The sequence below is a fragment of the Cydia splendana genome, chromosome 23 (genome assembly GCF_910591565.1).
Source record: "Cydia splendana chromosome 23, ilCydSple1.2, whole genome shotgun sequence".
Lineage (NCBI taxonomy): Eukaryota > Metazoa > Arthropoda > Insecta > Lepidoptera > Tortricidae > Cydia > Cydia splendana.
In genome coordinates this window covers 2,721,613-2,732,540 of record NC_085982.1, presented here as the reverse complement: position 1 = coordinate 2,732,540, position 10,928 = coordinate 2,721,613, and the positions used below count along the sequence as shown (strand labels likewise).

Below are 10,928 nucleotides of genomic sequence, written 5' to 3'. Positions count from 1 at the left end.
GCAGACAACATTCATCCATATACATATAACATTTATAGTAAGATTTAAAAAAAAACCTAAAATTATAATCGATTAAATGTAGACATTAAAATATACTTGATTGAGCATATTATTGATTAAATATAGATGAAAATAAGTAAAAATTAAGATTTGATACTATATCCCTAGGGATATAACTACACCTCCGCCGCACCGCCGCACTCCTACCCACAATTATTTTACTAAACTTAATCCAGTAATATAACTATATCACTAAACTAAAGACGTATTATAGTTATATTCCTAGTAAGATAGTAATGAATCGCTTTCGTATAACTATGTTACGACATATAATTATATCCCTAGGGTTATAACTATATAACGGATTAATCTATCGTACTGCGACATATATATGCATAAATTATGATCGACTAAGTAGGTAACTACCTGTTTTTTAGTTTTGGCGAAAAGTTTTTTGGCCGACTGAAAAACAAAACAAAAATTAAAAGTTAAATAAATGAAGTTCAATAGCGTTGTTATTTTAAAATTTTAATCAGCATTTCTGATTAAGTGTTCTATTCTAAACAGTACCCGTACCATGACAGTGACAAAACTGACATAATACGCATAATAATTGAACTAATATGCGTGTACGAGCGAGATGCATAGAAAGTAAGTTACGTTCTCGATAGCGTTTATATCCGTGCCAAACTGTACGGTTACCATCAGTTTGTCACTGACATAAACGCCGTCGAGAACGTAATTTACTTTCTATACATCTCGCTCGCACTCGCATATTAGTGCAAACGGGATGTATAGAAAGTAAATTACGTTCTCGACGGCGTTTATGTCAGTGACAAACTGATGGTAACCGAACTGGTGGTAGCCACACTGTTCTGGGCGAGCAAAATTAGTTCATTTGGAAAATGGAAACACTTGCTCAAATGGTAAATGGTAAGAGCAAATATTTGCTCAAAACAAAATGTTTCCTCAGAGCACTAAAGTGAAAACGAGGCTTTAGAAATCAAGTAGCCTTACCATGACTGCCTTATCAGTGTCCTATGTCCTAACTGACATATTCGCTAACGACTGCGTAAGTTACATTCTATACATCTCGCTCGCACTAATATGCGAGTACGAGCAAGAAGCACAGAAAGTAAGCAAAGAAAATTTAGACTAGAGGAATATTGTCTAAGTAAATTATGTAGTCAGTACACTCAGTACATTTACTGCACTCTTTCGACACCAACTAATGATTAAAATGATTTTAGAAAGCCATTTGACTTTGACTCTTATTTTTTCATTGATATGTTGTGTTAAATTTGTTAAATATCAAAAAGTATCGCCATCTACTCGAGGATAGGTCAAAATGTAGGTACTTAACCCTCTACTAACTAAACTACTTTGATAAAACTTGACTAGAGTTGTAAATTTGGCCATATATGATCGTCTAGTGAAATTAATACGTTGTGAACCTTAGTACCAATCGTCTTTTATGTTGTTACAACTTTTTTTAGGGTCCTATAATATAATATTTTTATAAAGAAAACAAGACACTGTAGTTACAGACTTTTATTTAAAAAGAAAATTTTATTAACCCGGGAGCCTTAAGGGCCTTGACTACAGGTATAATAGATATTTATAACTTAAGATTAACTAATAGCTCTTAATTATTGAACATAAGCACCACCAGACTAAGAAGGAAGAAGAAAGCAAACGTGGGTTTAGCGGTTACCTACATAGTCTGTTCAAGATCCTGAATACAGTGGAAAATAAAGATACTACTCCTAAAAATACGTGTGATACCTCATTAGATTCGTCATGATGTCTAGATATGCGTGTATTAGCACACAAAAAATATCAAAAGTTATACTTAAACAAAAAAAGGGGGGAAAAAGTAGTTATTTTTTATTTCCCCAATATCTCAAAAAGTATTAATATTTATATTATAAAAGAGATATATTTATAATAATTACCAAAATTTATATTATAAAAGAGGAGGATATTTCCAATCAAACATTCCATACTTGCAGAACTGTATCTCCATTATTTATACTTTTTATTTAACGCTGAACACATCCCTCCGCGCCTCATTTTCAAGAAACGCGCGCGGCGTGAAAAAACGATTACGTAACATTAAACATAATTTTAAAGGTATTAAATATTAATTGAAAAATTTATAAAAAATATGGTGTATTTAAAACATGTCAACACATGTAATACTGGTAGAAATTTATCTTAATGTTATTTTTTCAACAAGTTAGGCAATTGTTAATGAACAAAATTTTCTCGAAATTCCTTCTTTATTGAAAACGAAAAAAAATTTATAAATATTGTAAAATTTTCTCGCTTTCTAGAACCGTTTTCATATACGAGTACATGCTTAATAAGATCACATTTTAAAAGTTTTCATAAAGTTAATACTTTGCTAAATTAAATTCCAAATTTAATGTATGGTACTTAGACGACGGCACCCTAGGAGGTGATGTAAGCGAAGTTCTAGACGATTTTCGCGTTTTAATCGAAGAATTCCGCGGTATCGGATTAGAACTGAACTCTTCTAAGTGTGAACTTTTCTTTTCCGATACATGTCTAGACAAAGATTTCGTACTTTCTAAATTCCGTCGTCTTGCTCCTAGTATTCAAATTACGGAGAAAAGCTCACTTCACCTCCTAGGGGCACCTGTGTTGGACGAATCATTTTCAGATTTTTTAGAGAACAAAATTAAAAACCTCAACGAAGTTTCGGATCGCATGTCCAGAATTAATGCTCATGTAGCGTATACCGTTATCCGATACTGCCTTTTCGTACCAAAATTCACTTACGTTCTAAGGTGCAGTCATTTATGGAAATTTCCCACTCTTTTAGAAAAAATCGATAAAATTATTCAAAATCTATTAATTTCAGTTATTAACATAAACTTGGACGACCGCTCATGGACCCAAGCTTCCCTGCCAATACGGCATGGTGGCCTGGGTATCAGAAAAGTGTCCAGCGTATCGCTCCCTGCATTTCTGTCCTCAACAAATAGTTCACAGGTACTAGTTTCTAAAATTCTAAAGTCCCCAATCGACCAATTAAACATACCTTTTAATTTAGAGGCCAGAAATGCATGGAGTGATTCTTGCCCAAACACTGACCTGCCCGATAATCCCAATTCACAGCGTCTTTGGGACGAGCCGCTTTGTAGGCTGGTACGGCATAATCTGTATCAAACGGCAACCAGCCTTCATGAGCGCGCTCGCCTGCTCGCCGCTTCCGAGTGGGAATCCGGGCAGTGGCTCCAAGCCCTGCCTTCCATATCAACTGGAACACTTTTGGACAACTCCACCTTCCGCCTCTCCGTCGCTCTCCGCCTGGGAGTGAACTGTGTTTCCCCACATCGCTGTCGCTGCGGTGACCCAGTTGACCGGTTGGGCCACCATGGTCTATCCTGCGGTAGAAGCGCTGGGCGTGCCCCCCGCCATGCCAGCCTTAATGATATCATCCGTCGGGCCTTAGCCAGTGCGGGGGCACCGGCAGTTTTAGAACCTACCGGCCTCGCCCGCGATGACGGTAAAAGACCCGACGGTATGACCCTAGTGCCGTGGAAGATGGGACGGCCGCTGGTTTGGGACGCAACCTGTGCCGACACCCTAGCGCTGTCCCATCTCCACGGCACTGCAGTGAAGGCTGGCTCGGCTGCCAACTCGGCCGAGCTTCTCAAGCGGCGCAAGTATGCAGCCATAAATAGTGGCTGCATATTTGAGCCGTTTGGGGTTGAAACTATGGGGCCTTGGGGGGAAAGCGCCCACAGGGTTTTCAACGAATGTAGCCGCAGGTTAGTCGAGTTGACGCGTGACCAGAGGGCTGGGTCATATCTAGCGCAGCGGATCAGCATTGCCATACAACGTGGCAATGCTGCCAGCCTTCTGGGCACGCTGCCAATAGACGGCGATTTGGGGCAAATTTTCTATTTATAGTTTTATTTTTAGGCTTAGTTTTAATTTTAGTTTTTAACTTTAGTTTTTAATTTTAATTTTTGACTGTGTTTTTAAAATAATATATATCTTAATAAATACTTTGCTTAAAATAAGTTTTAGAATAACATAGAAAATTGACGAAAAACGAAAAATCAAGGTAAAATTGTAAAATACCGGGTGTGGCCTATAACACGAGCAAAGAATTAAAACATAGATTGTACTCCTCAAACGGTGACACTTTTGTTCAACAACTTTTAAAAATTATGAAGTATTTAGACTCCCTATTTTTCATATAAAATAAATATTATCTTCAATGGACGCCATCGCCACGCCATATCATTGTGATTGACGTTGCCTGTCACGCCTTAAACATAACAAAATTCGCAATACATTGCGTCTTAGAATAAACTTTAAAGTGTATTAAAAATCAAACCACACGTTATTTTTAAAAGTCGCTGAACAAATGTTGGTCAGTATGAGGAGTACAGCCTACAGTTTAATTTTTTGCTCATGTTACAGGCTTTTAATTTTTCGGAACTTTTATAACGTGATCTTATTAACCCGTGGAGCGCCCTAAACAGACACGTGTGCTGGTAACTAGTATAGGAGTTCCATACTACGGTAATTCTGGGGCGCTCCAGGGGTTAAACATGTATAATATATGAGAAGGGTTCTAGAAAGCGACAACATTTTACAATAGTAGTTTCGTTTTCAATAAAGAAGGAACTTTGAGAAAATTTTGCTAATTAACAATTGCCTGACTTGTTGAAAAAACAATTTTAAAATAAATTTCTACAAGTATTACATTTGTTGACATGTTTTAAATACAAGATATTTTTTTTTTAATTTTTGAATGAATATTGAACACCTTTCATTATAATTATTTAATGTTACGTAATCGCTTTTTCACGCCGCGCGCGTTTCCCGAAAATGAGGCGCGGAGGGCTGTGTTCAGCGTCTTTTCCACCTTTTAATATTTTTTGTGTGCTAATAATACATGCTTCGAATACATTTTTCTAGACATCATGACGAAATACATTTTTCTAGACATCATGACGAATCTAATGAGGTATCACACGTATTTTAGGAGCAGTGTCTCTATTTTTCACCGTTTTCAGGATCTCGAATAGACTAACACTTATGGTTGAACACTCTGCGTACGTTATCTTACTAGTAATCGTTTAATTGAATTGGGCGCCGTAGAAGTACTATAGATTGAATGGATCTGACCTTTATGAGGAGCTTAGAGAACGAGATCACGAATGCCTCCGCCTCGAATTAAATACTGAAACGATTTCAAATCGCGTGCTTCAATACGTACCAGTGCAAGGTTTTTCGCTTCTCGCATAGTCTAGAAATAGAAGTGCAAGTCACTAACAGTGTCAATAGTCTCATATATGCTAACGTCTACGTAATTTACTTTCTATATACATCTCGCTAGCTCTAATATGCGAGTACGAGCGAGACGCTTAGAAAGTAAGTTACGTTCTCGTGGTGGTGGTGGTGGTAGTCACACGCGTAATTCCATTGTGAAGTAACACTAATGGGGGTTTGATCGGGTAATAATAAAGAGTTGAATGTTGCGTAGTCACAGTTATTAATCGGAAGGCATCTGCTGAAGATAAGTATCTTCTCGTCATCTGTAAGAATTCTGCATTACTGTTGATGTAGTTTTTACCACCGCTGTGTCAGTCAATTTCCTTATTCAAAAACTTGAAAAGATGGGGGTTAGGGGAACTGCTTTGTCCTTATTTAAAAGTTACCTATCGGACAGGAAGCAACGAGTTAAGCTGGGTGTGCATGTTAGCAACGATGAGCATGTATCGTATGGAGTTCCGCAGGGTAGCGTCTTAGGACCAACACTGTTCTTGGCCTACATAAACGATCTTTGTGACATGGCAATAACTAATGCTAAAGTATTCTCATACGCTGACGATACAGCCATAGTCTTCTCCGGTAAAACCTGGATGGAAGCAAAAACAAGTGCTGAAAAGGGTCTAGCTCAGATTTCTAGATGGTTAAAACTAAATCTGTTAACGCTTAACACAGATAAAACAAAATACATGTGTTTCAGCATCACGAATTTCACACAACCCAACTTTGATGTAAATCTCAAAATCCACACTTGTGACAGTACGAATCTCAAAAATTGTAGCTGCCCAATCATTGAAAAAGTATCAACAATTAAATACCTAGGAGTCACCTTAGACGAGCACCTAAATTGGTACACTCACATTGACCAGCTAATCAATAGGGTCCGTAAGCTGCACTGGATTTTCAGGACACTAAGGCATATTGTACCAGGTAGATCACAAACAACCCCGTCAAAACAACGGAATATTCTAACAGAGATTTACACATCCCTGGTACAGTCTGTCTTGGTTTACTGTATACCTGTCTGGGGTGGGGCGGCTAAAACGCGATTCATTAGTCTGGAAAGAGCTCAGCGTGCACTCTTAAAAACAATGTATTTAAAAAAAATCCGTTACCCTACAGAATCATTATACCAACTAAGCGACGTATTATCAATAAGAAAACTATATATTTTACAAATTACTTTAAAAAAACATAAAACCCTTTCCTACAGTGCCGACTATTTCTCTAGAAGGACAATAAAAAACGTTGCTAATATAACTAAAACTAAAACCAAGTTTGCACGCTCACAATACAATTTGAAGTCTAGTCACCTTTACAACAAAGTAAATAGGTGCCTAAATATTTACCCAAAACTTTACTACGATTGCAAATCAACAATTACAAAATGGTTAAAATCAAAAAGCTACAATAAATAAATAATAAATATTAGGGGACAACTTACACAGATCAAACCTAGCCCCAAACTAAGCAAAGCTTGTACTATGGGTACTAGGCGACGATATACATACTTGTATAGATAAATACATACTTATATACATAGAAAATAACCATGACTCAGGAACAAATATTAGTGTTCATCACACAAATAAATGCCCTTACTGGGATTCGAACCCAGGACCATCGGCTTAGCAGACAGGGTCACTATCCACTAGACCAGACCGGTCGTAACAATGAAATAGAAGACTTACAAAACTAACCAGATACTATAACTTACTAGAGATTCACACATCAACTTTATAAACTAAGTAAATACATACAAACCATACATACATATACAGCCACAAACACACACACACACACACGCGCACGCACGCACACACACACACACGCGCACGCGCGCGCGCACACACACGCGCACACACACACACACACACTTACTGGCTCCTTTATTCCTTTATTTATTACTGCATGTCTGACAACCCAGATATTTACCTAGTTCTATAAACAATTGTTAAATATGATCTTAATTGTATCCATATGTTATACTATTAGACTTACTTAAACTAGTACTTGAAATTTTCGTGTAACAATCTGTTAATTAAGGAAGAGCGGTGTTGCCCAACACAGGCAAATTTTGCTTACCGGGCAGCACTATCCCCTACTTTATAAACACGTGTATATTTTACGAAAATAAATAATTTTAATTTTTTAATTTTTTAATTTAATTTCCATGATAAAATGAGTAATATTCCCGCCGCATTTGCACGATTTTCATTCCATTACTCATTTTATTATAGACCGCGAACCAGTGAACGGAAATAAAACATGGAAGCATTCTGTCCGCTCGATTATAGCCCCACGTCAACTAGGTACCCTAAGGTGGGCGGTACTTACAATCTACCCAATTGGCCACCTCAGTTCGACCGAGATGACAGTCAGTGACGGATGGCTCAATTGGTTTACAAAAACAACGTAATTATAATAATTTAAAAAAGGCTTTCATTTACCATTTCATTTTGTATTACTATTTTGCTCATACCAAGGACACAGCGTCACTTTTGATGTGTAAGTAAACAGATAACTTCAGTAATATTTGGAATAAATATGACGACATTTTTCCAATACTACCTACCGTAGCACGGTAAGCTAAAACGTAACAACTGCATACGACTTTCATAACAACATACGATTTATTAAATTACGATTTTTGATTTAGGTATTTTATATTATGTTGTAATAAATTCCTTTTTATAGATTTGTTATTCCTTTTTTTTTTCACGGGATGGAGCTATAAAAACTGTCTAGTTAGTAGTTCGTATTTACATTTTACATTATATTAAATTTCGTATTTACACTTTACATTATAGTATTTGTTATACTTTCCATTCAGATTCCCACAAGATGCTATTCGCAGAGAACTATGGAAAAAAGCTGTCAAATTTGAGACATGAAATTGATTCGATGCCTGGCAAGATATTTAGAATATGTCCCATTCAAAGAAATAACCCGTGAGATAAATTAACATTCATAACATATATTAGAGATATAAGAAATTTGCAAACAAGACTAATTAAATTCCTAGTTAGTAAAAAAGTTAAGCTAGAATGTCAAAATGATTATGATAAACTATTTCCCTTAGGTAAAATTTTACCCGTAGATAAGAAAGTCACATACCTCATAGGTTTAGAGTATTATTATAGTGAAAATTACAAATTATTAATTACCAATAAATATAATACTAGGAGTGTAAGAGAGAAAAAGCTAGTGCAACCGAAAATTATAAACTATTATGGCAAAAGAAGCTCAAAGTACCTGGTACCAAAAATATTAAATAAAATTAGCTTACTGAGACAAAGTCCTAAATTAAGTAAATGCATGTTAAAAACTAGATTAACAGAATATCTTCTCAATATAAAATGAAAAAAATAATGTAAACAAACCAATTTATACACTTAAATATTTTGTTAAAATCTATTTATTTTTAAAGTATATGTTAATTATTAATATTTCAGTGAAAATCTGCGTAAAAATTTCAGATTATATGTCAAATGCTGACAAATACTGACATATTTGTTTACATTATTTGCCATTTCTATGAAGCAATAGTTTGTATTTTGTATATTATATACATACATGTGTGGCCTACGTTAAATATATAATTAGTTAAATAGGTTAAGTGTATAAAAACTAAGCGCATCTCGCCATCAAACGTAACAGTTTGGCGAGAATATAAATGTTTAGTACGTAAGTTGTAAATTTAAATATATATATTTAAAAAAAAACCATACCCGGTCGCTTACATGTAGATATGTTTTTTCGGTCACTCTTTCAATGAATTAGTTTAACAAATACACACATTAACTGAAAAAAAATGATCGTTTGAATCCACCCTCTACTGTGACATATATATATGTAAAATATTATATCCCTGTATGGCTAAAACTTTATGACAAATCTTTCTTCCGTGCATTTTCATTTGCAGTTGCCCAGAAATCTTTCCACCGTCTTGCATTTACACAGCGCACACAGAGATGGTGACCATTTACTATAACATCTATCTATCTAGACATATTATAGCGGAATATGTCTACACAACAATGAATACTTACTTATGTTGGGTTAGTCTGTGATTTCATAACAACATTTTCACTAGTTATCTTTTAATCTGCACGGAATTAGTATGTGGATTATTTGACTGGTTCTTCAATGTAATCCATAAACCTATCCCTGTCCAGGTCATATTTTAATCAAATATGAACCGCCAACTCTCAGCGGCCAGTACGTATAGCAAGAAGGTTATTAGCGAATTAATGGCGCTGATTGGTAGTTATTGACATTATATGCATCTCATCTTCACTTAGCGGTGTACATTAGTGTAATAGAGATGACTCTGTAAACGTATCGTCTTATTTAAATGTAGGCGTAATTGTGTGTGTGCTAATTGTCCCAAGAATTTGAACGGTAATGTTCTCAAACGCGGCGTCCATGTTTTATTTCCGTTCACTGCCGCGAACAGATTTCCATGACCAATAATGAAATAATAAATGAAACTTTGCTCATAGCATTCCATCAGACGTTTTCATAAACACCTTATGGACTTTTTACAATTAACGCATACTTTGCGGACATAAAATAGTAAGGCTCGTATTTTTTTACATGTTCATACCACCAGCTGATGGTCTTTCCACTGCGATACAACCGGCTGACGGTTTTTTTAATTCAGAATAGCATCTAAAGTATTATCTGACAAATTATCAATCGGGAGGGATGACAAAAAGAAATTACATACGGGAAGAAGACTAAACAATATTCTTTTCACCTCAGCAGCTCGAACAAGGGTACTTTGCTTCTTAAAAACAGTGAGCAAAATGCGATTTTGCTCACTGAGTCATTTTGTCTCACTCAGTGAGCAAAATCGCATTTTGCTCACTGAGTGTGTCTTAGTCAGTGAGCAAAATGCGATTTTGCTCACTGAGTGAGATAAAATGACATTCTAGTACCATAGTCAAATGTCATTTCAACATGCGGGGTCTAATACAAGTTCGATATACTTGGGTTCTATTATCTCTGTCCCTCTAGGTATGTTCTCATTGCTTAGGGTGAAAAATTTTGTGTACTACACGAGATCAAAGTTATTTACATCTCGTGCGCTTTTGAATCCCTTACTACGCTCAAGATTCTAAATTAGATTCACTAGCTACGCTCGTGAATCTATTATAGAATCTTTCGCTTGCACGGGACTCAAAATAAGCACTCGAAGAAATATCAAACTTTGATCTCTTGTTGTACAAATAACTATTGGGCACTTTCCGAAAGCATCGATCAAAGATCTATGTAACTCCGTCTATTACTCTATTCTCTTTGCATCGACTTATTTCAAAATACCTTTAGCTACATTACCTTTGTGTTTTTCGATCTTGTCAAAAGTTCTGGTTTGCGCTGTGAAGTGAAACAACGTTCAAAATGAATTTATTTTACAATAAATGTATAATATCTACCGTAAAACGGGGTGAGTAGGTTCGCGGGGAGAGGTGGGTTATGAATGGCGAGAGAAGGTTTGAGAGGGGGGTGAGAAGGGATTTTAAGGCTACTGCTATAAAAATAATGTATTCCAATTTTAAATGGAGCTATAGTAATACGCATATTAAAAAAAATCGATCCAACAATCT

General features: G+C 35.8%; 1 long non-coding RNA gene across 1 annotated transcript; it reads right to left on the bottom strand.

Annotated features, from left to right (window-relative positions):
- Positions 1 to 420: 420 nt before the first annotated feature.
- LOC134801963 (uncharacterized) lies at positions 421 to 10,700 on the bottom strand. Its single transcript, XR_010145776.1, has 3 exons — positions 10,660 to 10,700; positions 5,264 to 5,293; positions 421 to 462 (listed from the first exon to the last, which is right to left on the bottom strand). It is a non-coding gene; the product is annotated as an uncharacterized LOC134801963 (long non-coding RNA).
- Between the last annotated feature and the right edge of the window lie 228 nt (positions 10,701 to 10,928).